Source organism: Papio anubis, chromosome 3 (assembly GCF_008728515.1).
Source record: "Papio anubis isolate 15944 chromosome 3, Panubis1.0, whole genome shotgun sequence".
NCBI lineage: Eukaryota > Metazoa > Chordata > Mammalia > Primates > Cercopithecidae > Papio > Papio anubis.
The window spans coordinates 34,688,083-34,714,164 of record NC_044978.1 but is presented as its reverse complement, the minus strand read 5'-3'; the positions used below and the strand labels follow the sequence as shown (position 1 = coordinate 34,714,164).

At 38.3% G+C, this 26,082-nt stretch overlaps 1 long non-coding RNA gene across 2 annotated transcripts in view; it reads left to right on the top strand.

Moving 5' to 3' along the window:
* Nucleotides 1-26,082, top strand: part of LOC103884719 — an 87,055-nt gene that overhangs the window by 21,650 nt on the left and 39,323 nt on the right. The window contains exon 4 of one of the 2 annotated variants that reach the window (XR_647455.4): nt 12,867-15,044. The exons of the other annotated variant lie outside the window; for it this stretch is intronic. This is a non-coding gene — a long non-coding RNA (uncharacterized LOC103884719). Of the gene's footprint in view, nt 1-12,866; nt 15,045-26,082 lie in introns of those variants that run through there. 2 annotated transcript variants of the gene reach the window in all.

Genomic DNA, 26,082 nt, shown 5'->3' with positions numbered 1-26,082 from the left:
TGAATAGGAGGGAGAGGGTGATCCCCTGTCTCGTGCCAGTTCGTATGACCTTCGCTTTTGCCCATTCAGTATGATATTTACCGTGGGCTCACCATAAATAGCTCTTTACTTGATGCCCCACCAAATACCGAATTTATTGAGCTTTAGCATAGGCGGCTGTTGGAATTGTCAAAAAGCCTTTCTCGCATCTATTGAGATAATCATGTGGTTCTCTTGTCTTGCCCTGCCTTATATGCTGGATTATGTTTATTGATTTTATGAATGTTGAACTGTTCTATATCCGTATGCAGCCCAATTGATCTAGCGGTGGAGCAAGCTTTTTGAATGTGTTGTTGAATCCGTTTGCTGGGGCATTTTATTGAGGATTTTTGCATCGATGTTCATCAGGATACGGTTCAAAATTTCTTTTTAGCAGTTCTCTGCCAGGCTTCTTTGGTATCGTGGATACGTTACCTAAATGAGTTAGGGAGACTTCCTTTTTTCTATACGACAATAGTTTCAGAAGGAATGGTACCAACTCCTCCTTATACCTCTGGTAGAATCTAGCTGTGAATCCATCTGGTCCTGACTTTTTAAGCAGCTACACTCCATGCCTCAATTTCTTAGAGCCTACTATTGGTCTATTCAGGGATCTAACTTCTTCCTGGTTTTAGTCTTCGAAAGATGTAAAGGTCCAGGAAATTCATCCATTTCTTCAGGGTTTTCCTATTTATTTCCATGAGAGGTGTTTTATAGTATTCTCATGTAGTTTGTATTTCTGTGGGTCGTGGTGATATCCCCCTTTATCATTTTAATTGGCAACATTTGATTCTTTTTCTCTCTTTTCTTCTTGTCATCTTGTTTAAAATCTGCCTAATTTTGTTGATCTTTCAAAACCAACTCCTGGATTCACATTTTGAGGCTTGTGTTCCTCATTCTTCCAGTTCTGCTCTGATCTTAGTTATTTCTTGCTCTCTGCCAGTTTTTGGAATGTGCTTGTTTGCTTCTCTAGTTCTTTTTTAATTATGTTATGTCAATTTTTAGATCTTTCCTCAAGCTTTGTGGCATTTAGCGTGCTATAAATTTCCCTCTGCACACTGCTTTTTAAATGTGTCCTGGTAGATCTCGGTATGTTGTATCTTTGTTCTCATTGGTTTCAAGAACATCTTTACTGCGTCAGCTTCATTATGTACCTGCAGCCTGGTCCAGGAGCAGGTTGTTCAGTTTCCATGTAGTTGAGCGGGTTTTGATTGAGTTTCTTAGTCCTGAGTTCTAGCTTCTGATTGCACTGTGTCCTGAGAGACAGCTTCGGTTATAATTTCTACCTAAAATATTTCATGAGTATAAGCTACTTCCACACATATGGTCAATTTGGGAGTACATGTGCGCTGAGAAGAATGTATATTCTGTTGATTGAAAGTAGAGTTCTATAGATGTTCATAGTCTGCCGGCTGCAGAGAGTTCAATTTCTGACATCCTTGTTAACTTTCGCCCTGACCGTCCAATGCCGATGGAGGCTGGAAGCCTCCTAATATTATTGTACGGGAGTCTAAGCCCTGTAAGTCTCAAGGACTGCTAAGAACCAAGTGCTCCTGTATTGGTGCATATATATTTAGGATAGTTAGCCTTCCTGTTGAATTTGATCCTCTAATCTACGGTAATGTCTCTTTGTCTCTTCCTGACTGATGGTTTAAAGTCTGTTTTATCAGAGACTCAGGATTGCAACCTCGCTTTTTTTGTTCTTCCATTTGTTGGTGAAAATCTTTTCCTCTCCATCCCTTTATTTTGAGCTTCATATGCCTCATGCAGAGATAATCTAATGCTGGTGGACGATGGGTCTTGACTTTATCCAGTTTCACACGTTTTCATTGGAGCATGACCACTATACTTAGCACAGACACATGTGAACTTGATCCTGCCATTACATATTAACTGGTTATTTTGCTCGTTAGTTGATGTGCAGTTTCTTCCTAGCCTCGATGGTCTTACATTTGGCATTGCAATGTATTGGCACTGCTGTTCCTTTCCATGTTGAGTGCTTCAGGGCCCCAGGCGCGGTGTCAGTGGTGACAAAATCTCAGCATTTGCTGATTGTAAAGGATTTTATTTCTCCTTTCCACTTAAGAAACCTTAGTTTGGCTGGATGAAATTCTGGTTGCACCTTTCAAGAATGTTGAATATTGGCCCCACTCTCTTCTGGCTTGGGAGGAGCCAGTCAGATCTGCTGTGAGCCCTGATGGCTTCCCTGTGTAAACCCACCCTTCTCCTCTGCCTTAAGATTTTTCCTTCTGTCAATCCCTGCAGAATCTGGCAATTATGTGTCTTGAGTTGCCTTCCGAGACATCTCTGCATGCCTCTGTATTTCCTGGATTTGAATGTTGGCCTGCCCCACAGGTTCTCCTGACGATATCCCAGTGTTTCTCTTCCAACTTGGTTCCATTTTCCCCCTCAATTTCAGGCACCCCTTAATCAGACGGAGATTTGGTCTTTTTACATAATCCCATACTTCAGGTGGCTTTGTTCATTTCTTTTTCTTTTTCTTTTTTCTTTTAAGTTTCTTCTCAAGCCATCATCTATTTCGACCTCAATCGCTTATACTTTTCTCCGGAAGTTGATCGAGTCGTGGTTACTGAAGTTGTGCATTTTGTCGTATTTCTGTCATGGTTTTCACCCTTTCTATTTCTATGAGGACCTTCGCATTAATTAGTCTAGCCAATTCTTCCACTTTTTTTTCAAGATTTTAGTTTCTTTGCTTGCAATGTGAATTCTCCTTTGTATCAAGAAATTTGATGGACTGGAAGCCTTCTCTCATCTCGGCCTGCACAGCTTTCCTGGCCTCAGCTTGATCCTGCCAGCTACATGAGCTGCTGCCTTGGCCAGGAGAAAATTTATTTGAATTCCCTCTCAGCTTTCACCTGCTTTTTCCCATCTTTGTGGTTTTATCTGCTCACCTTTGATGATGGTGGATGTACTGATGGGGTTTTGGTGAAGTGTCCTTCTGTTGATAGTTTTCTTCTAACAGTCAGGACTCCTCAGCTGTAGGTCTGCTTGGAGGATTGCCGAGTCCACCTGCACCTGTTTGCCTGGGGCATCAGCAGAGGCTGCAGAAGAGAATATACTTTGCCTGTTTTGCAGTGTACCTGTCTGATTCTTGCTTTGGAAGCTTCCTCTCAGGGGTATACTCCACCTGTGAGGTGGGGTGTCAGACTGCCCTAGGTGTCTCCTAGTTAGGCTACTCAGGGGTCAGGGACCCACTTGAGCAGCAGTCTGTCCTGCTCTCAGATCTCAGCCTCCCAAGGGAGATCTCACTGCCTCTTCAAAGCTGTCAGACAGAGTCGCTATGCCTGCAGAGTTTTCTGCTGCTTTGTTGTTACGTTTAAGGCTTGTGGTGGTGTAGCTGTGCCTCTGTCCCCAGAGGTGGAGTCTACAGAGACAGGCAGAGCCTTCGAGCTGTGAGCCCACCCAGCTGGAGCTTCCTAGCAGCTTTGTTTCTACTCACCAAGCCTCTAATGCATGTGGCTACTCTCTCCCCAAGCCCTCACTGCTGCCTTGCCGGGTAGATCACAGACTGTGCTGAGGAGGCCTCATGGCGCAATCCTCCCACAGTGTGGGATGGCATCTCCTGGAAACAGTTTGCTTACAGCCTAATATTGGGTGAGCATCCCATTTTCTCCAGGTGTTGTGTGTCCTAGTTCCTCTGCCAGTGATCTCTTCATGCTTCCCAGGTGAGGCGATGCCTCGCCCTGCTTCAGCTCTCGCTGGTCGGGCTGCAGCAGCTGACCAGCACCGATCGTCCGGCACTCCCCAGTGAGATGAACCCAGTACCTCAGTTGAAAATGCAGAAATCACCGGTCTTCTGTGTCGCTGGCGCTGGGAGTTGGAGACTGGAGCTGTTCCTATTCGGCCATCTTGCTCCGCCCCCATATGTTTGTTTTTTTAAGAGATCGGTAAGAGGGAGGGACCAAGATGGCTGACCAGAAGCAGCTGCAGTTGGAGGCTCCCAACAAGAAGAAAGAAAAAGGTGAGTGAATCCTGCACTGTCAACTGAGGCATCCAGGTTTTCTCACTGGGACTGACTAGGTGGTTGGCATGACCCACAGAGAGCGAGGAAAAGGAGGGTAGAGCAATGGTCCACCTGGTAGCCACATGGGGCAAGGGAAGCTCCCACCTCCAGCCAAGGTAGGCGGTTAGTGATTCTGCTACCCCACCTTGGAAACCATGCTTATTCCAATGATCTGTGCAACCACAGGTCAGGAGATCCCCTCATGAGCCCACGCCACCAGAGCCTTGGGTCCCAAGTGCAGAACTGTGCAGATTCTCTATGGCTGCTCAGCTCAAGACTGTTTAAGGCTACCCAGTTCTCAGGGGGAGGAGCAACCATCATCACTGATGCCTAAGAAAACTGAGGAGACTGAGCAGGTTGGACCCAGGAGGAATTCCCCGTAATACAGCACAGCAGTTGTGGCAGATTGTGGCCAGATTGCCTCTTTAGGCTAGACCCTGATCCATCCCTGCTCAACGAGTAGGGCCTCCCTGCAGGAATTTCAGCAACTCCAGCCAGGGGTTTCCTGACAAAACTCTGATCTTTCTGGGACGGAGTGCCTGTGGGGAGGGGTAGCTGTGATCTCCACAGATCAGCAGATTTAGTCTTTCCTCCTGCTGGCTCTGAGGAATCCAGACAGTCTGGACAAGTGGGATTCCCCCCAGTATAGTGCACCCCCTCTGCCAAGGGGCAGCCAGAGTGCTTCGTTAAGTGGGTCCCTGATCCCATGCCTCCTGACTGGGTGAGACCCCCCAACAGGGTCACCAGACACTTTATACAGTAGCACTTCTGCTGGTATCAGGTTGGTGCCCTTCTGGGACGGAGCTCCTAGAGGAAGGAGCAGGCACCCATCTTTGTTGTTCTCCAGCCTCCTTGGGTGACACCTCCAGGTGTGAGAAGGACCCAGGTGAATAGGGTCTGGAGTGGACCCCCAGCAAACTGCAGTAGCCCTATGGAAGAGGGACTTAACTATTAAAAGAAAAATAAACAGAAGGCAACAAAAACAAGAGGGTCAAAAAATAGTCCCCACAAAAACCCCATCCAAAGGTCAGCAGCCTCAAAGATCGAAGCTAGATAAACTCATGAAGATGAGAAAGAATCAATGAAAAGACTCTGCAAACTCAAAAAGCCAGAGTGCCTCTTCTTATCTGAGTGATCACGACACCTCTCCAGCAAGGGCACAGAACTGGGAGGAGGCTGAGATGGATGAATTGGCAGAAGTAGGCTTCAGGAGGTGGGTAATAACGAAGTTTGCTGAGCTGAAGGAGCATGTTCTAACCCAATGCGAAGAAGCTAAGAATGATGATAAAACATTACAGGAACTGTTAACCAGAATAACCAGTTTGTAGAGGAATGTAAATGACCTGATGGAACTGAAAAATACAACACAAGGACTTCACAATGCAACCACAAGTATCACTAGCTGAATAGAATAAGCAGAGGAAAGAATTTCAAAGCTTGAAGGCTGTCTTGCTCAAATAAGACAGTCAGACAAGACTAGAGAAAAAAGAATGAAAAGGAACAAACAAAACCTCTGAGAACTATGGAATTATGTAAAAAGACCAAACTATGGCTGATTGGGGTACGTGAAAGAGATGGGGAGAATGAAACCAAGTTGGCAGGGAGAATGAAATCGAGTTGGAAAACATACTTCAGGATATCATCTTGGAGAACTTCCCCAACCTAACAAGACAGGCCAACATTCAAATTCAGGAAATCCAGAGAACCCCAGTAAGATACTCCATGAGAAGGTTAGCCCCAAGACACATAATCATCAGATTCTGTAAGGTTGAAATGAAGGAAAAATGTTAAGGGCAGCCAGAGAGAAAGACCAGGTCACCTGCAAAGGGAAATCCATCAGACTAACAGCAGACTTCTCAGCAGAAACCTTACAAGCCAGAAGAGATTGGGGGGCAATATTCAACATTCTTAAAGAAAAGAATTTCCAATCCAGAATTTCATATCTGGCCAAACTAAGCTTTATAAGAAAAGCAGAAATAAAATAAAATCCTTTTCAGACAAATGCTGAGGGAGTTTATCACCACCAGGCCTGCCTAGCAAGAGCTCCTGAAGGAAGCACTAAATTCAGAAAGGAAAAACCATTACCAGCCACTACAAAAACACACCGAAATACAAAGATCAATGACACTATGAAACAACTACATTAACAATTCTGCAAAATAACCAGCTAGCATCATGATGACAGGATCAAATTCACACATAACAATATTAACCTTAAATGTCAATAGGCTACATGCCCCAATTAAAAGACACAAAATAGCAATCTAGATAAGGAGTCAAGACTCATCAGTATGCTGTATTCAAGGGACCCATCTTAGTGCAAAGATACACATAAGCTCAAAATATGGAGGAAAATTTACCAAGCCAATAGAGAAGATTAAAAAGCAGGAATTGCAATCCTAGTTTCTGACAAAACAGACTTTAAACCAACAAAGATAAAAAAGACAAGGGCATTATGTGATGATAAAGGATTCAATTCAACAAGAAGCACTAACTATTCTAAATATATATGCACCCAATACGGGAGCACCCAGCTTCATAAAACAAGTTCTTAGAGATCTACAAAGAAACTCAGACTCCCACACAATAATAGTGGGAGACTTTAACACCCACTGTCAATATTAGACAGATCAACGAGACAGAAAATTAACTGGATCAAGTAGACCTGATAGATATCTACAGAACTCTCCACCCCAAAACAGCAGAATATACATTCTTTTCATTGTCACATGGCACTTACCCTAAAATCAACCACATAATTGGAAGTCAAACACTCCTTAGCAAATGCAAAAGGCATGAAATCATAACAGTCTCTCAGACCACAGCACAAATTAGAACTCAAGATTAAGAAACTCACTCAGAACCACACAACTACATGGAAATTGAACAATCTGCTCCTGAACGACTCCTGGGTAAATAATGTAATTAAGGCGGAATCAAAAGTTCTTTGAAACCAATGAGAAAAAAGAGACAACCTACCAGAATCTCTGGGATGCAGCTAATGCAGTGTTAAGAGGGAAATTTATAGCACTACGTGTCCACATCAAAAAACTAGAAAGATCTTAAATTTATACTCTAACCTCATAACTAAAAGAACTACAGAACCAAGAGCAAACAAACCCCAAAGATAGCAGTTGACAAGAAATAACCAAGATCAGAGCAGAACTGAAGGAAATAGAGACATGAAAAACCCTTCAAAAAATCAATGAATCCAGGAGCTGTTCTTTTGAAAAAAATAAAATAAAATAAACTACTAGCTGGACTAATAAAGAAGAAAAGTGAGAAGAATCAAGTAGACACAATAAAAATTGATAAATAGGATATCACCACTGACTCCTGAAAACTAAACAACCATCAGAGAATAGTATAAACACCTCTATGCAGATAAACTAGAAAATCCAGAAGAAATGGATAAATTCCTGGACATATGCCTCCTCCCAAGATTGAACTGGGAAGAAGTCGAATTCCTGAATAGACCTATACCAAGTTCTGAAATTGAGGCAGTAATAAATAGCCTACCAACCAAAAAAAAAAAAAAAAGCCCAGGATCAGATGGATTTACTGCTGAATTCTACCAGAGTTACAAAGAGGAGCTGGTACCATTTCTTCTGAAACTATTCCAGGAAACTGAAAAGGAGGGACTCCTCCCTAGTTCACTTTATGAGGCCAGCATTATCCTGATACCAAAACCTGGCAGAGATCAACCAAAAAAGAAAACTTCAGGACAATATCCCTGATGAACATCGATGCAAAAATCCTCAATAAAATAGTGGCAAACTGAATCTAGCAGCATATCAAAAAGCTTATCCAGCATGACAAGTCAGTTTCATCCCTGGGATGCAAGACTGGTTCAACATATGCAAATCAATAAATGTGATTCATCACATAAACAGAACTAAAGACAAAAACTATATCTCAATAGATACAGAAAAGGCCTTTGAAAAAATTCAACATCCATTCATGTTAAAAACTCTCAATAAACTAGGTATTGACGGAGCATACCTCAAGATAATAAGAGCCATCTGTGACAAACCCACAGCCAATATCATACTGAATGAACAAAAGCTAGACACATTCCGCTTGAAAACTGGCACAAGGCAAAGATGCCCTTTCTTACCACTTCTATTCAACATAGGCATAAGTTCTGGCCAGGGCAATCAGGCAAGAGAAAGAAATAAAGCATATTCAAATAGGAAGAGGAGAAGTTAAACTGTCTGTGTTCGCAGATGACATGATCCTATATTTAGAAAACCCCATCATCTCAGCCCAAAAGCTTCTTAAGCTGATAAGCAACTTCAGCAAAGTCTCAGGATACAAAATCAGTTTGCAAAAATTACAAGCATTCCTATACACCAACAATAGACAAGCAGAGAGCCAAATGAATGAATTCCCATTCACAATTGCTACAATGAGAATAAAATACCTATGAATACAGCTAACAAGGGACATGAAGGACCTCCTCAAGGGGAACTACAAACCACTGCTCGAGGAAATCAGAGAAGACATAAACATTCCATGCTCACGGTTGGAAAGAATCAATATCATGAAAATGGCCATACAGCCTAAAGTAATTTATAGATTCAATGCTATTTCCATTAAACTATCATTGACATTCTTCACAGAATTAGAAAAATCTACTTTCAAATTTATATGGAACCAAAAAAGAGCCCATATAGCCAAGACAGTCCTAAGCAAAAAGTACAAAACTGGAGGGATCACGGTACCTGACTTCAAACTATACTACAAGGCTACAGTAACCAAAACAGCATGGTACTGGTACAAGAAAAGACATATAGACCAATGGAACAGAATAGAGACCTCAGAAATAAGATCACACATCTATGAGCATCTGATCTTTGACAAACCTTATGAAAACAAGCAATAGGGAAAGGATTCCCTATGTAATAAATGGTTCTGGGAGAACTGGCTAGCCATATACAGAAAATTGAAACTGGACCCCTTCCTTACACCTTATACAAAACTTAACTCCAGATGGATTAATGGCTTAAATGTAAAACCCAAAACTATAAAAACCCAGAAGAAAATCTAGGTAATACCATTTAGGACATAGGCACAGGCAAAGATTTCATGAAAAAAATGTCAAAAGCAATTGCAACAAAAGCAAAAATTGACAAGTGAGGTCTAATTAAAACTGAAAAACTTCTGCACAGCAAAAGAAACTGTCATCTGAGTGAACAGACAACCTATAGAATGGGAGAATTCTTTTTGCAATCTATCCATCTGACAATGGTTTAATATTAAGAGTCTACAAAGTACTTAAACAAATTTACAAGAAAAAACAACCCCATTAAAAAGTGGGCAAAGGACATGAACAGACACTTCTCAAAAGAAGACATTTATGTGGCCAAAAAACATGAAAAAAAGCTCAACATCACTGATCATTAGAGAAATGCAAATCAAAACCACAATGAGATACCATCTCATGTCAGTCAGTATGGCAATTATTAAAAAGTCAAGAAACAACAGATGCTGGCAAGGCTGTGGAGAAATAGAAATGCTTTTACATTCTTGGTGGGAATGTAAATTAGTTCAACCATTGTGGAAGACAGTGTGGTGATTCCTCAAAAACCTAGGACCAGAAATACCATTTGACCCAGGAATCCAGTTACTGGGTGTATACCCAAAGAAATATAAATCATTCTATTATAAAGATACATGCATGCCTACATTCATTGCAGCATTATTCACAATAGCAAAGACATGGAATCAACCCAAATGCCCATCAATGGTAGGCTTGATAAAGAAAATGTGGTACACATACACCACGGAATACTATGCATCCATAAAAAGGAATGAGATCATGCCCTTTGCAGGGACATGGATGGAGCTGGAAGCCATTATCTTCAGCAAACTAATGCAGAAACAGAAAACCAAACACCGCATCTTCTCACTTATAAGTGGGAGCTGAACAGTGAGAATACATGGACACAGGGAGGGAAACAACACACAGTGGGACCCATTTTGGGGTTGGGGAGAGCATCAGAAAAATAGCTAATGCATGCTGGGCTTAAATACCTAGATGCTGGGTTGATAGGTGTAGCAAACCACCATGGCCCATGCTTACCTATGTAACAAACCTGCATGTCCTGCACTTGTATCTCGGAACTTAAAATTAAATTAATTTTTTTTTTTTTTTTTTTTTAAGAGACTGGGGTCTGGGTGTGTTGCCCAGGCTGGCCTGAAAGCACTCCTCTGACCTTAACTTCTTAAGCGGCTTGGACTACAAGTGCTTACCACCACACCCGCTTTAATATTTCCTTAAATTAAGGATCCTCAGTAGTCCATTCCGGCTGTCTTATGCCCCATTAAAATCGCGGGGACAGGGAACTTTCAGCAAGTGTACTCTACTAGCTTCTTGCCATCCATAAATATTCTGATAATGCCACTGTTGGCGTTTCCTTCCCTCCTGGGCAACCACTGGTCTAGGGGAGCACCTGCTGACAGGCAGTGTCCTCTCCAGTGTGCCTGAATGAAAAAAAGGCTAAACGCCATCTCTTTTAGATATATCTTTTGAAAATCATTTAAAGTGATTACTCTAAACAGTTACGATATTTCATAAACATTAAAAAACTAGTTAAAAAATTAAAAATATTTTTAAAAAATAATTGATGGTATACATAGACATAAATTCTCTAAATAGAATTGGATTACAAATTCTTCCTTTGCTTAATTTAAAGGAAATAAATGTTTCTGAAGTGGTTTTAACCTAGATGTTTTATTAGTCCATCGTCAAGGATTAATTTTAAATGTCTTTAGAAACAAATTTGTTAATTCATTATTCTGTGCTTTACATTTCCTTTATTATAAGAAAAAATATGCCGAGAAAATGTTCATTGTGCTTTAAGTTAATGAATTGCACTGAAGGGTTATATTATTGGAGAGATGATTTTAGGTTAGTGCACATAATATTTTTTTCTTGATTGTCTTTTTGAAAAACAGCATTATTGACTGGGTGTGGTGGCTTACAACTGCAATCCCAACACTTTTGGAGGCTGAGGTGGGAGGATTTCTTGAGGCCAGGAGTTCAAGACCAGCTGGGACAACATAGGGAGACTCTGTCTCTACAAAAAATAGAAGTACAAAAATTATCTGAGCGTGGTGGCTCACACCATTGGTCCCAGCTACTTGGGAGGCTGAGTCAGGAGGACTGCTTGGACCTGGGAGGTCAATGCTGCAGTGAGCTCTGATTGTGCACTGCACTTCAGCCTCAGTGACTGAGAGAGACCTTGTCTCAAAAATCAAACAAACAAAAAGCTCCCCAGCATTATTGAGGTATAACTGACATGCAGTAAACTATACATATTTAAAGTGTACAGTTTGAAAAGTTTGGACAGATGTATACACTATTTCCTCTAGTGACTTTTAAAAAGAAAGTTTTAAATTTTGACAAGAGGTTCAATTTATTAATTCTTTCTTTCATAGATCATGCTTTTAGTGTTGTATCTAAAAAATCATTGCCTAACTCAAAATCACGAAGACTTTATCCTATGTTTTCTTCTGGAAATGTAATAGTTTTAGGCTTTACATTTGGGTGTATGGTCCATTTTGATTAACTTTTGCATAAAGTGCAAGGTATGGATAAAAGTTCTTTTTTTTCATGTGGATATTCAGTTGTTCTAGCAGTATTTTTAGAAAAAAAATCCTTTCTCCACTAAATTGCCTTTACATCTTTGGGCAAAATCAGTTGACTATGGATTCTCTTTTGTGTTCCATTGATTTATTCATCATTGCAATGCAAATATTACACTGTCTTGATTAATGTAGCTTTATACTAAGTCCTGCAATCACATAAGTCATCTTTGTCCTTTTTTAACATTGTGTTTGGTCTTTGCATTTCAATATGAATTTTAGAATTGGATTGTTAATTTCTACAAAAAATGTTGATATTTTGTTTGAGATTGCTGGACTCTGCAGATCTATTTTTAAAGAATTGACATCTTAACAATATTGATTCTTTGGACCCTTGAACAATGTGTACCTCTCCATTCATTTAGATCTTTAATTTCCCTCAGAAATGTTTTGTAGTTTTCAGTGTACAGGACTTGCACATATTTTAATGGATTTTTCACCCTTTCATATTTTTATGTTATTGTTAATTATGTTGCTTTATGATTTCAGTATCTGATTATTTATTACTACTATATAGAAATACAGTTGCTTTCTGAATATTGACCTTGTATCAGGCCTAAATTTTTTTTTTTTTTTTTGTAGATTTTGTGGGATTTTCTGCATAAATGATCATGTTGCCTGTGAATAAAGTGTTATTTCTTTCTTTCCAATCTGAATGCCTTTTATTTTCTGTCTTGACTTATGACCTGGTTAGAACCTCCAGTACAATGTTTAATACAAATAGTTAAAGCAGTTACGTCAACAAGTATGCTTTTCTTGTTTCTGATCTTAAGCTAAAGCATTCTCATGTTTCATTATTAAGTATAATGCTAGCTGTAGAGTTTTTATCAGGTCGAGAAAGCTCCTTTCTATTCCTAATTTGCTAAGAATTTTTATCTTGAATGGATGTTTGGATTTTGTGAAATCTTTTAAAATGTCTGTTAAGATGAATATGTATTTTTTTGTTTTCAATCTGTTAATATGATGATTAATACTAATTGATTTTTCATCTTTTATTTTAAAAATTTAAATTATTTTTAATTGACAAATTAAAATTGTATAAATTTATGGTACAATATGATGTTTCAAAATATATATGCATTGTGAAATGGATAAATCAAGATAATTAACAGATGCATTACTCACATACTTACCATTTATTTGTGTAGTCATTGAATTTTTTTCTTTTTTGTAGAGACAGCAGCTCCCTATATTGTACAGGCTGGCCTCAAGAGATCCTCCCACCTCGGCCACCCAAATTATTGGGATTACAGGCATGAGTCACAATGCCTGGACTGTCATTGATTTTTGAATATTAAACTAATCTTCATGACTAGGATAAATCTCACTTGGTCATGGTATAGTATCCTTTTTATAGTTGTTTGATTTGCTTTTCAAAAATTTGTATTATAATTTTTGTATCTATGTTCATGAGGGATACTGGTCTATATTTTTATTGAAATATCTTTGTCAAGATTTTGGTATCATGGTAATGCTTATATCAAAGACTTGGTAAGTATTCCCTCCTCTTTGATTTTCTGAGAGAGTTTTGTAGAATTGGTATTATTTCTTCCATAAGTATTTGGTAGAATTTACAGTGAAGACACCTTGGCCTGGAGATTTCTTTGTGGGAAGGTTTCTAGCTACAAATTTAATTTTTAAAATAAAGTCATGGCTATTCAGGTTATCTATTTCCTTTTTAGTAAACTTTGGTTACTTCTGTCTTTTAAGGAAATGTGTATATTGCATCTAGGTTGTCAAATTTATTGGCATGAGATCATATATATTTCCTTATTTTTCACCATCTGTAGAATCTTAGTTATATTATCTCTGTCACCCCCAGTATTGGTAATTTGTGTTTGCTCTCTTTTTTCCTACTCAGTTTGGCTAGAAGTTTACCAATTTTATTGATCTTCTTAGGAAATCGGCTTTGGGTGTCACTAATTTTCTCTTATATTTTGCTTTTTTCAACTTCATTGATTTCTGCTGTGATTTTTATATTTCCTTTTTTCTGCTTACTTTGGGTTTCATTTACTTTTCTTTTTCTAGTGTCTTAAAATGAAAACTAGAGGTCACTGACTTGAGATTTTCCTTCTTTTATAATAGAGGCCTTTGGATGCTATTTACCTCTAAATTTTACGTTAGTGGTGTGGAGGCAGAATAATGCCCCTCCCCAGAGGTGTCCATACTATAATTCCCAGATGCTGTGAATATATTACCTTACATGTCAAAAGGGATTTTGCAGAAATGATTAAGTTGAGGATTTTGAAATGAGGAGAGTATTCTGGATTCTCTAGGTGACGCCAATTTAATCTCAAAAGTTCTTCTCAGTGGGAGGCAGAAGGGTCAGAGTAAGAGGAGACGTGATGAAGGAAGCAGAGGTTGGAGTGGTGCAACTGCTGGTTTTCAAGATGGAAGAGAGACCCAAGATGAGACAGTTGGGCAGCCTGTATAAGCTGGAAAAGACAAGGAAATGATTCTTACCTGGTGCCCCTGGAAGGGACACAGCCCACTTGACACCTTGATTTTAACCCAGAGAGACTTCTAATCTCTAGAAATGTATGACAATACATTCATGTAGTTTTAAGCCACTATATTTGTGATAATTTGTTAGAGCAGCAATAGGAAACTCATATATGTGGCATCGCCCAAATTTTGGTATGTTGTGTGTTTATCTTCAGTCAATTCAAAACACTTTTAAATTTCCCATTTGATTTCATCTGAATCCATTGATTATTTAGTAGTGGGTAGTTAGAGGGATTCTGTAGATTTTCCAGATATCTTTCTGTTGTTGATTTCTTATCCAATTCCATTGTGGTCAGAGCACATATTTTGTATGACTTGAATCCTTTTCAACTTATTGGGACTTGTTTTATGACCCAGAACATAATTTGTTTTGGTAAAACATCAAGTATACTTGAAAGGAATGTGTGTTCTTTTGTTGTTGGGTGGAATATTCTATGCATGTCAAGTTGGCTGAATTGCGTTGCTCAAATCTATATTCTTACTTATTTTCTGTCTACTGGTATCATTTATTGAGAGAGGGGTGTTCAAATCTCTGATTATAGTTTTAGATTTGCACAGTCATATTTACAACTATATGTGTTTTCTGATTAAATGACCTCTTTATCAATATGAAATTTACCTTCTTTATTCCTGGTAATTGTCTTTCCTCTGAAATCGACCCTGTTTGATACTAATGTAGCCATGTTAACTTTCTTCTGAGCTTTTTTATGTAATCAGATAACCTCTCAATTGGGATATTTAGACCATTTGCTTTAATGTGACTATTGATATTGTTAGGTTTAAATGTTAGAATGGCGCGGACCCGGGAGGCGGAGCTTGCAGTGAGCCGAGATCGGGCCACTGCACTCCAGCCTGGGCGACAGAGTGAAGACTCCGCCTCAAAAAAAATAAATAAATAAATAAATAAATAAATAAATAAATAAATGTCATCTTGCTGTTTGTTTTCTATTTACCCTATTTATTCTTTGTTCCCTTTTTCTGCCTTGTTTGGTTTTTTTAAAAAAATGATTCCATTTTATCTCCATTGTTGGCTTATTACCTGTAACTCTTTATGTTCTTTTAGTTGTGGCTTTAGCATTTGTTGTCTATATCTTCAATGTAATAGTCTACTTTTCAAGTGATACTGCAATACTTCACATAGAGTATAAGAACTTTAAAACTGTATACTTCTCTTTCTCCCTTCTCATCTTCTGTGCCTTTGTTTTCATATATTCTGCCTCTACATATGTTATAAATCCAACAATATGTTGTTTTTATTTAGTATTGCTATTTATAGTTTATTGGTATTATTATAATAAATTATCTTTTAAAATGACTTAAATGCTAAGAAAAAAATCTTGTATATTTACTCTTGTGATGAACATTTATAGTGTTCTTCAGAAACCTGTGGATGAATATTTCCATTTGCTATCATTTTCCTTCTGCCTAAAGAGCTTCCTTTAACATATAACATAAAGGAAGTATTGTACATAGTATTTACATAATATATTTCTGCTGGTTTTAATTCTTTCAGCTTTGCATCCTTGGAAGAGTTTTTGTTCCATCATTGTTTCTGAAAGATACTTTCACTGGGTATAGAATTCTAGGTTGATAGGTTTTTTTTTCTTTTGGTACTTTAAAATTTTTGCTCTGCTGCGTTTTCACTTGCATTGCTTCTGATGGTAAATCTACTGTCATCCTTATCTTTGCACCCCTATCTTTGTACATATCTTCTTTTGTTTGGGCTGCTTTTGAGATTTTGTCTGTATCACTGGTATTAAACATTTTATTATATGTGTCTTTTCTTCATGTTTATTCTTGTTAGTGTTTGTGAATCTCTTTGAATCTGAATTTATGGTTTTCATCAAATTTGAAAAAAGATTAGTTTTTATTCCTTCAAATATGTTTTCTTTTCCTCGTCCTTTCCTGGGACTCTAATTACACATTTTTATGTCACCTAAAGTTGTTTGACAGCTCACTGATTCTCTTTTCATTTTAAAAATACATTTTTTCTCCCAATGTTTCCTTTTGAGTAGTCTCTCTTGCTATGTGTTCAAGTTAACTGATCTTTTCTTCTGCTATTATGTATGTCTAATCTACTATTATCACATTCCATGTTTGTTTCTTCTCAGAATTGTAGGTTTCATCTTTAGCAGTTCACATTTGGATTTTGGAAATGAGATTTTGGTTTTGGTCTGTTTTATGGGTATGTTTTCAACTTATGGAATACAGTTATAGTAATGGTTTTAATGACCTTCTCTACTAATTCTAACATCTGTGTCAGATATGAGTGTATTGTAATTGATGGATTTCTTTTCCCTCAATGTGAGCCTCTTTTCCTGCTTTTTTGCATACCTGCTAATTTTGGTTAGGAAGACAGACATTGTGAATTTTACCTTGTTAGTTGCTAGTTATGTTCATATCTTGAGCTTTGTTCTGGATTGTGATTAAATTACTTTGAAACTGGTCCATTTTGGTCGTGCTTTTAAGATATGTTAGGTAGGACCAGAGCAGCATTTAGTCTAGGACTAAATTCCCCACTTTTGAGGCAAAGCCTTCTGAGCATTCTGCCTATTTTCCTGTGAATGTGAGGTTTCCCAGTCTAGCTAGTGAGAATAGGCACTACTGTCAGACTTAGGTAGCTTCTTTAGACCCATGCATTGCTAGTTCTCTGCAGAATACTTCAGAGGAACCCTCTGTAGATCTCCAGAGTTATCTATCTGTATAGCAGATGTCTGTCTCTCTCCTGTAATCTGTTCTGTGAACTCCCTGCACTTCCTGGTAATCTGTTTGTGTTCTTTTTGGACTCTTAGTTCTTCAACTCGGGGAATCTGCCAGTCCCCACCTGAGTTCTTCCTCCTGGTGCATGATCTGGAAACTCAATCACATACACACTTCTTTTGTTTTATATCTCTTAGGGATCACTGTTCTTTGTTTCTTGATGTGCAGTATCTTGAAAACTGTTGTTGTATATACTTTGTCTGTTTGCTTGGTTATTTCAACCAGGAATATAAATTTGGTCCATGTGACTCCATCTTTTCCAGAGTGAAATTTCTACTTCAAGTGTTTATGAAAAGGTTTTTTTAGTTTTGCCATATGATTTTCTATTTGAATTTAAGCAGTAATCTAAATTGTACTTTAGATTAAGAAGGGAATGAATTACTTTATGTCAAATACATATTTATATAAAGAAATATTTTACATACAAAAGGTGTATTGTAAATAAAATAATTAACTTTTGTGTGTTTTCATAGTTTGGTTAGAAAAGTAATTATTTTGATTTATTAGCAGCTGTAAGTCTAATAATAAAAGTAGCAGTAATTTTACACTTTTAACTATATTACAGTAAAAGTTATTTTTTGAAATTAAAATATATATGTCTGGAGGTCATGCTAAATACATTTAAAACTGAATATAATTATGGTTTTTTAATACTGCAGATTATTAAAGCTAAATAAGCCTTATGTAAAGACTTAAGAAATTTTCCGAAGTAACTATCACTTACTGATTGTATACTTTGTGACAGGTACTTCATAAAATTATTTTTTATTCTCATAATGTATTTATTGAGTAGATATCATTATCCTTATTTGAGAGATGAGGAAACTGATATCTAATAGGGTTATATAATTTGCCAAAGTTACAGAGTAAGTTAAATGATACAGCCTGGATTTAAACAGGTCAGATAACTAAAACCCAAAGTATTTTATTATGCCATACTGGTCAAAATTCTCAACTCTATAAAGAACTTCCAATTATTAAGATTTTTAAAAATGTGTTTTAATAATGAATTTGTTGGTTAGTTTTTGCTTATTAACATACCAAACAGGAGAGTAATATTTTATAAATTTTATCTCCTGTAATATAATGATCATTTAATGTCACACTTCAAGTCTGATTATAAGTCACATTTTGAAACACTCTGCAGTTTCCATAGTGCTTTCACATAGTTTTATGTATTAATTCTCATAGCCACATGGGTATGTCATTAACCTCATTTTGCTCAAACTTTACCACCTGGTCTAGGTTCCCATTATTCTTAGATGAGTGTTTTTTCTATGATTCCAAGCTAGCCTTTTTGTGTCATTAACTTATTTTATTAAAACAAACAAATAAGCAAAACCAAAATGACATTGATATAAAACCAAATCATTTTCCCTGTTTTTATCATAATACCTTTAAAAATAAAGTTTTATTTGTAATATATTCTTTTTATATTTGAGCAGATATTAAAACATTTTTCTCACTATAGTTATGCCAGGTTTTGATTTGCTTTGCAGTCTTGCAGGCAATCTCACTGAATGTGGTACTCAGAGTACTGGTGGAATATTCACCGATTATCATTTGGTGCCAGACTGATAGGAAGCAATGAATATATATATACACACACACACACACACATATATATGTATATATATACACACATACATATATAATATATACATTTAATAAATTTTATCATTCATTTATTAAGCTGTATTTAAGTAGTGCCCATTTGAAAATATCTTTGTATTGTGAAACACAAGCAGATTTTATATCCTAGTCATTATTATCTAATTAGGATCCAGAACTAAGTTGTAGGGGAATTTTTTTTTTTTTCTTTGAGATGGAGTCTCACTCTGCTGCCCAGGCTGGAGTGCAGTGGCGTGATCTCGGCTCACTGCAACCTCCGACTCTCTGGTTCAAGTGATTCTCCTGCCTCAGCCTCCCGAGTAGCTGAGATTACAGGCACGTGCCACCATGCCCAGCTAATGTTTGTATTTTTAGTAGAGACGGGGTTTTCCCATGTTGGCCAGGATGATCTTGATCTTCTGACCTCGTAATCTGCCCACCTTGGCCTCTCAAAGTGCTGGGATTACAGGCATGAGTCACCGCCCCTTGCCGTAGGAGAATTCTTTAAGGTGTCTTAAAGATCATACTTCCTCAAAATAATATGCAATGTTTTTGTATGCCCATTATAATATTATGATGTCTAACTTATTATCAGTGTTTGTTGTTATTAAACCATTATTATATCTGTTATGGGTTGAACTCTGCCCCCCCAAAAGAATACAGTATGTTGAAGTCTTAACCCCTAGTGCCTAAGAATATGACCTTATTTGGAGATAGGGTCTTTAAAGAGGTAATCAAGTTAAAATGAGGTCATTAGAGAGAGCTGTCATCCAATATGAATGGTGTCCTTATTAGAAGGGGATATTTGGACAGACAGAAGATGGGAGTGATGCATTTACAAACCAAGGAACACCAGAGATTGGTGGCAAACACCAAAAGCTGGGAAGGGGCAAGGAAGGATTCTCCCCTAGAACTGTCAGAGAGAGCATGGCCCTGCCTGCTGATACCTTGATTTTGAATTTCTAGCCTCCAGAACTGTGAGCCTATAAATTCCTGTTGTTTTAAGTCACCCAGTTTTTGGTACTTTGTTATGGCTGCCCTAGGAAAGTAATGTAGTACCTGAAATAGAAATAGAACCTCTTGCTTTAAGGACTGAATACACTGAATATACTGAGACCTTAAATACCAGGACATGCTCATGATTTACTTTTTCTCTCACCCTATTCCATCCAAGGCTTCGGTGTTAGAAGTAGCAGAAGGCCCTTGGTCCTAGAAGCTCCTTGCTCTCAAAAACTCCTGCAATATGCACCAGCAAAGTCTGGCTTCACTTACCAATATGAAGCTTACAATACACAGGCCTCTGCTTTAGTGTAAAACAGGAGCCTTTAGATGACATTCCAAACCACTGTCAGTCTAGACAGTAGTTGCCTCCATGAGCCTTGTCTATAGCCAGACAGGCACTGCTCACTCTTCTCTCTATCGTTTCTTCTTCCTCCTCCTTGGCTGTCATGTGACGCCAGACTGGCAGGAAGCAATGAAAACACGAGTGTCATGGCACTGATGGGAAGTGTGACTGGGGCCCTCTGCTGTTACGGCTCTGCATTGTCTCCCTCAGGGGGAGCATCTGCGGTCTCAGTGTGGAGAGCAGGTGGATCCCACACTTTATGTCCAGTGCCCTGGCCTCTCACCGGAGCTTCTGTGTCACAACTCCACTGGAAAGATCTGAATAGATTTGACTTTATTTATAATTTTATTCTTACCTCAAAATCATCCACCCCTGTTGAAGACATGTCCATTTCTGACAGTGACATGGTCAGTCTTCCACTAATCCGGACTCAGGCAGTCTTTTTTCTCTTCCATGGTCTTCTTTATCCCATCAATCACCAGACGAGATAAGTGTTTCAATCCCATAATATTTCTCATTTTGTTCCTTTCATATTCACTCACACTTGCCAGTTTCCTCATCTAGATTCTGCAGGCTACTATAATAGTCTTTTAATTGGTTTCCCTATCTCTTGTTTCTAGTGCAAGGGCTTTCCAACTCTGAAGTAGTTGATAGTCTTATCTATTCAACCAGATTGCAAATTCTTTGAAGAGATGGATCTTTGCATATCTAGGAATTTATCATAATAGCATTGTCTCACTCAAAATAGCAATTAAAAAACATAAATTCTATAGACACTACCTGGAATCCTAGTTCTACCACTTATTAGCTCTGTGAGATGAGTCAAGCTACTTAACTTCTATTTGCTTCAATTCACCTATCTGTAGAATAAGGATAATCTATGCTCGTCAGGTTGTAGAGTGGGAAGTTGGTGTGAATCAAATAATAAATGTAAAGCACTTAGGACAGTGCCAAAGATATGTAGTAAGTTTTCAGTAAAATGTTCACCTCTATTTTACTGTTTTGTACTTAGATGTTCATCAAATATTTGTAAATGAATCCAACTGATACTACATGACCACAAGAACAGACATGTGCTTTTACTGCATCTGAACATATGTTGCCTATCTTAATTATGGTGATGTAGTTCTTAGCTTTTTGAGCTTCTCAAGCATAAAATTAGGATAACACCTACTCATAGGGTTGTTTAAAGATGAAAATAGGCCGGGCGCGGTGGCTCAAGCCTGTAATCCCAGCACTTTGGGAGGCCGAGACGGGCGGATCACAAGGTCACGAGATCGAGACCATCCTGGCTAACCCGGTGAAACCCCGTCTCTACTAAAAAATACAAAAAACTAGCCGGGCAAGGTGGCGGGCGCCTGTAGTCCCAGCTACTTGGGAGGCTGAGGCAGGAGAATGGCGTGAACCCGAAAGGCGGAGCTTGCAGTGAGCTGAGATCCGACCACTGCACTCCAGCCTGGGTGACAGAGTGAGACTCCGTCTCAAACAAAAAAAAAAAAAAAAGATGAAAATAAATGAGCTGCCATTGGTAAGGGCTGAGTCCAGTGCCTGACATATAGTAAATACTAAATAAATGGCACCCAGTAGAAATAGAAATAATGGCAATACTATTAGTAGTAAAGCAGTGGTAGCAGTGATGGTGGTGGTTTTAACAGTAGCAATAATAGTAGTAATGGAGCGGGCAGCAGTATTTCATTTAGTTTCTTGTAACTGTGGGACATATAAGAAATTGAGAGCAGCATGGGGAAATGTGAGGAAAAGACATCAAGATTTACTTGAGATTGGGTGAGCATTGATAGTTGAAGCCATGGAAGTGGATGAGGTGGTTTGGGGATGTAGAGGACCACAAGGGGAGAATCAAGGAATCAAGGGAAGGGAAGGACAAGGGGAAAGTTGAGTGTATTGGGAAGTTGCGGGCTGGGTTTTAGTAAGTTCTTGTCCATCTGATTCAGAGGTAGTGGGAGGAAGCACATGAGTTCTAAGAGGGGCAGCTATGGTAAGAAAGTTAAGGAAGACACCTAGTAGGCTGTGCTGTAGTGCCTGCCCAGCCTGTATCTCCAGTCATTTCTCAACCATGTTCTCATCTTTCCACCTTTCTCTGACTTTGTCTCCTTTCCTTCTTAACATTTAAAGAATTAATTTCTTTATCTATATACCCATATAAAAGATTTATCATAAATGAATAAGTCTGGTCATATTCCATCTGCTTTCTTTAATGTAGTTCTCTTATTATTTTTTGTTTGCCTCCTCTTTTCCCACTGCTCCTCTCTCCTGCTTATTGGCACTGCTTCTGCCTGTGTAATCATGCTATAGACCAAACACATATTCTTTTGTACTTTGTGTTAACCCTCAGATAATCATATATGGATGTGAATGCATATACACATATTAACATACTGGGGTATAATAAAATGTTCTCATATCTGATAAGCCAAGTCCTTCCTCATCCCCTTTTCTTAAAAAATATTTTTGCGACAGGGCACGGTGGCTCATGCCTGTAATCCCAGCACTTTGGGAAGCCAAGGTGGGTGGATCACCTGAGGTCAGGAGTTCGAGACCAGCCTGACCAACATGGAGAGAACCCCATCTCTACTAAAAATACAAAAAAAATAGCTGGGTGTAGTGGCTCGTGCCTGTAATCCCACCTACTTGGGAGGCTGAGGCAGGAGAATCACTTGAACCTGCGAGGCAGAGGTTGTGGTGAGCTGAGATCGCGCCATTGCACTTCAGCCTGGGCAGCAAAAGCAAAACTCTGTCTCAAAAAAAAAATATATATATATATATATATTTTTGTTGTTGTTGTTATTGTTTGGCACTTGTTCTTTCACATGAGCCTTAAGATTATCTTATCCAAAGGAGGAAATTCTAATTGGATTTGTTTTGAGTATATAATTAACTTGGTAGAATTGACATTTTTATTATAATGTCTTTCCATCTAAGAAAATGTTTTTTTTTTCCATTTTTATATATCTTGTTTTATTGTTCTTCAATACATTTTAGAAATATGTGCCATGGATCATATCACAGAATTGTCAACTTACTTCCACACTTTGCTTAGAAAGGATGGTATGAAGTTGGAAACAATTGCAGTTTTGTATGATAAAGACTGGAGTGTGTGTGCGTGTGTGTGTTTGTGTGTGTGTGTAGATGCAGCATTTAAGAATAAAACCGTATTATTCATTGACTTGGAATTTCAGTAAGAGACACTTGGGAAGAGTCACAAGTTACGTCTGCTGAGGATCACCAACTTCATATGATAGCTGTTCAGCCACTGTACCAAAGGAGACAATCCCTTGAAAGTAGGGGGCTTGGGTATAAGGAACTGTCCATCAGAAAGCATCCCAGTATGAGAAATCATATATTGTGTATAGGTGAAAAACAGAGAAAACTATGGTTCAGAGCAGCCAGGAGGAAAACCAGAGGAAAAGTGACTACATTATACCAAATGATACATTTGATGAATAACAATTATCCAAAACTGTGTATTTTATATATTCAATTTCTATATTTAGTATTACACCTCTTAAAATCACATGATGACTTATGGGTGTGTGACAAGGACTAAATTCAGATGATGCCTGGGAGCCAAAGAGAAATAAATCATACTGAGAGGAATGGATGTATTTAGTATAGAAATTCAGATAATGTTTTTGTAAACGTGCGGAAACGGCGTCTGGCTCCTTGTGATGGGAATCCTAGCTGGATGGAGCAAGGATTCGAGGGAAAGAAGTCAGAGGAATAGGACTGCATGAGCTGTGAGGCCTGACAAGGGCTACGCATGATTGGTTCCTGCCCAGTCAAATTGAGGCAGGAGAATACAGTCTGGAGGCTGGGAACCTAAGGCTGTTTCACGCCGACTGCCTATAACTAATTGAAAGGAAAACGCTAACTTTCCAAGCCTAAGTAACAAAAGGACCAGAGGCTACTCCCTTTGTAAACCCCCCACCTTTTCTGCACTGGCGGATGGGAAATTGGCTGTCCACAGCAAATCAGACTGATTGCTGGTGGAGTCTTTGTTTGCAACTTTGTAACTTCACTCCGGCCTGTGAATGGTTGCTGTCCACAACCAATCAGACTGATTGCCAGCTGAGTCTTCATTTGCATAGAAGTATCACTTTGTAACTTCACCCTAGCGTCTGATTGGTTGCTTTGTGCAACTTCACTTCAGCCTGTGGTTGGCTGCTTTCTGCAACCAATCAGGCTGACTGCTGGCTACCACTTCATTTACATGAGGTGAGCATGAAGTGGCCAATGGGAAATTTCTAAGGGGTATTTGAACCCAAGAAGATTCTGTATCTGGGCCCTTGAGTTGTTGCTCAGGTTGGCTCCCACACTGTGGAGTGTACTTTCGTTTTCAGTAAATCCCTGTGTTCCTTCTTTTGTTGCTTCATTCTTTGTTTGCTTTGCTGGGAGTTTTGTTCAGTTCTTTATTCAAAATGCCAAGAACCTGGACAACTTGCAGTCACGACCCTCTATCAGTGACAGAATTCCTGTGGTCCCTGGTGACTTCGGACTGATTCCAGGGCTTACTGCGTTGGTGGTCAGATTGATTTCCCACTCTCCTCTTACCGCTTGCAGTAAAAGAAAGATTGTTATGAACTCAAGCTGGCAGGACTTAGCCTCAGTTTTCAAATACCCCCTGTGATGTACCAGTACTTTATAGAAAGAAACTATTTTTAATCTTTGAAGCCATAAATTATCCCCTAAATGTATATGTGTGTTCACTATTATTTTCCTTGAAAAGCATTCTTCTAAATCTTAAAAAATATTATAGTTTTATCCAAAAGAAAAATTTTAATTTTTGCCTCAGTGATTCAAATCATATTGACGAATGCTGTGTGGTTTAGGTTTTTTCTTAATTATTCAGTGATGTATTCCAAATGAGACATATTTCTCCTGGCTGCCTACTTTTACTATAAATATCTCACAAATATTGTACCTTAAATAGCATTCTTAGCAACTGCAAATTAAAAATCATCTCTATTCAGCTAAATAGTAAGATGATATCCACTTATTATTTCTGATGTTTCCTCTTTTTTCTATGTCTCTATATTTCTGCATTTAAATGTGTGGTTTAAACAAAACATTCAACACAAAATGTAAAATATGACAGCTGTTTTACTTTAAATAATATCTAGAACAACCAAGATTTATCTATAACTTCTCTAAGGATAGTCCCAAGGAATAGTATCTTTATCATCTTCTGTAGGGTCATTTTAATTGTAATTATGCATAGCATGTGGCCTTTTAAAATTTGTAATTTTTATTTATGATGCTTAAAAATGCGGTGGTCATAATATAAAATAGCTTCAATTAGTATATTTATTCTTTTTCCACTGCAGTCTTTAAAAACGAATAATAAACTCCCAGTGAACTTTTACCCTGTAAATGACCTGATATGACACATTTGAACTTGCAATGAACTTACACATGAACTTTCAGTTATCCTCTGAGAAATATAGCAGATGGAAAATAGGCAGATTTTTCAAATATTTTCAGATGCAGGACTTTGACATGCTCAACAGAGGCAACAAGGCTGGTTATCTCTTGCCAGTGTTTACTTTGCTGGCTTTGTTGTACTGCAGGCTGTTTAGTTACATTATATGCCTGAACAGAGAGGTTCAGTTATATTTGTGTTTGACTGACACCTTAATTTAAACCAGTCCTTGCGTATATATTTAAAGACAAAATTAACTTTGGTAGGCCAAGGCGGGTGGATCACAAGGTGAGGAGTTCAAGACCAGCCTGGCCAAGATGGTGAAACCCCATCTCTACTAAAAATACAAAAATTAGCTGGGTGTGGTGGCAGGCACCTGTGTTCACAGCTACTGGGGAGGCTGAGGCAGGAGAATTGCTTGAACCCAGGGGGCAGAGGTTGCAGCGAGCCAAGATCGTGCCACTGCACTCCAGCCTGGGTGAGAGTGAGACTCTATCTCAAAAAAAAAAAAAAAAACAAACAAACAAAAAAAACGAATTGGGTCATAAAATCTAACAAATTCTAAGAGAACTTTATTGAATCAATTGAAACAATATTGTTTCAAATCATTTAGATACTAGGGGGTTTTAAAGGTTCATTTCAGATTGTAGAATATGAATCAGCTATAATGTCTTTTCCTTTGAATAGTTTTCAGCTAGAAATTCATGTCAAAATGTATGTGGTTTCTGAAAG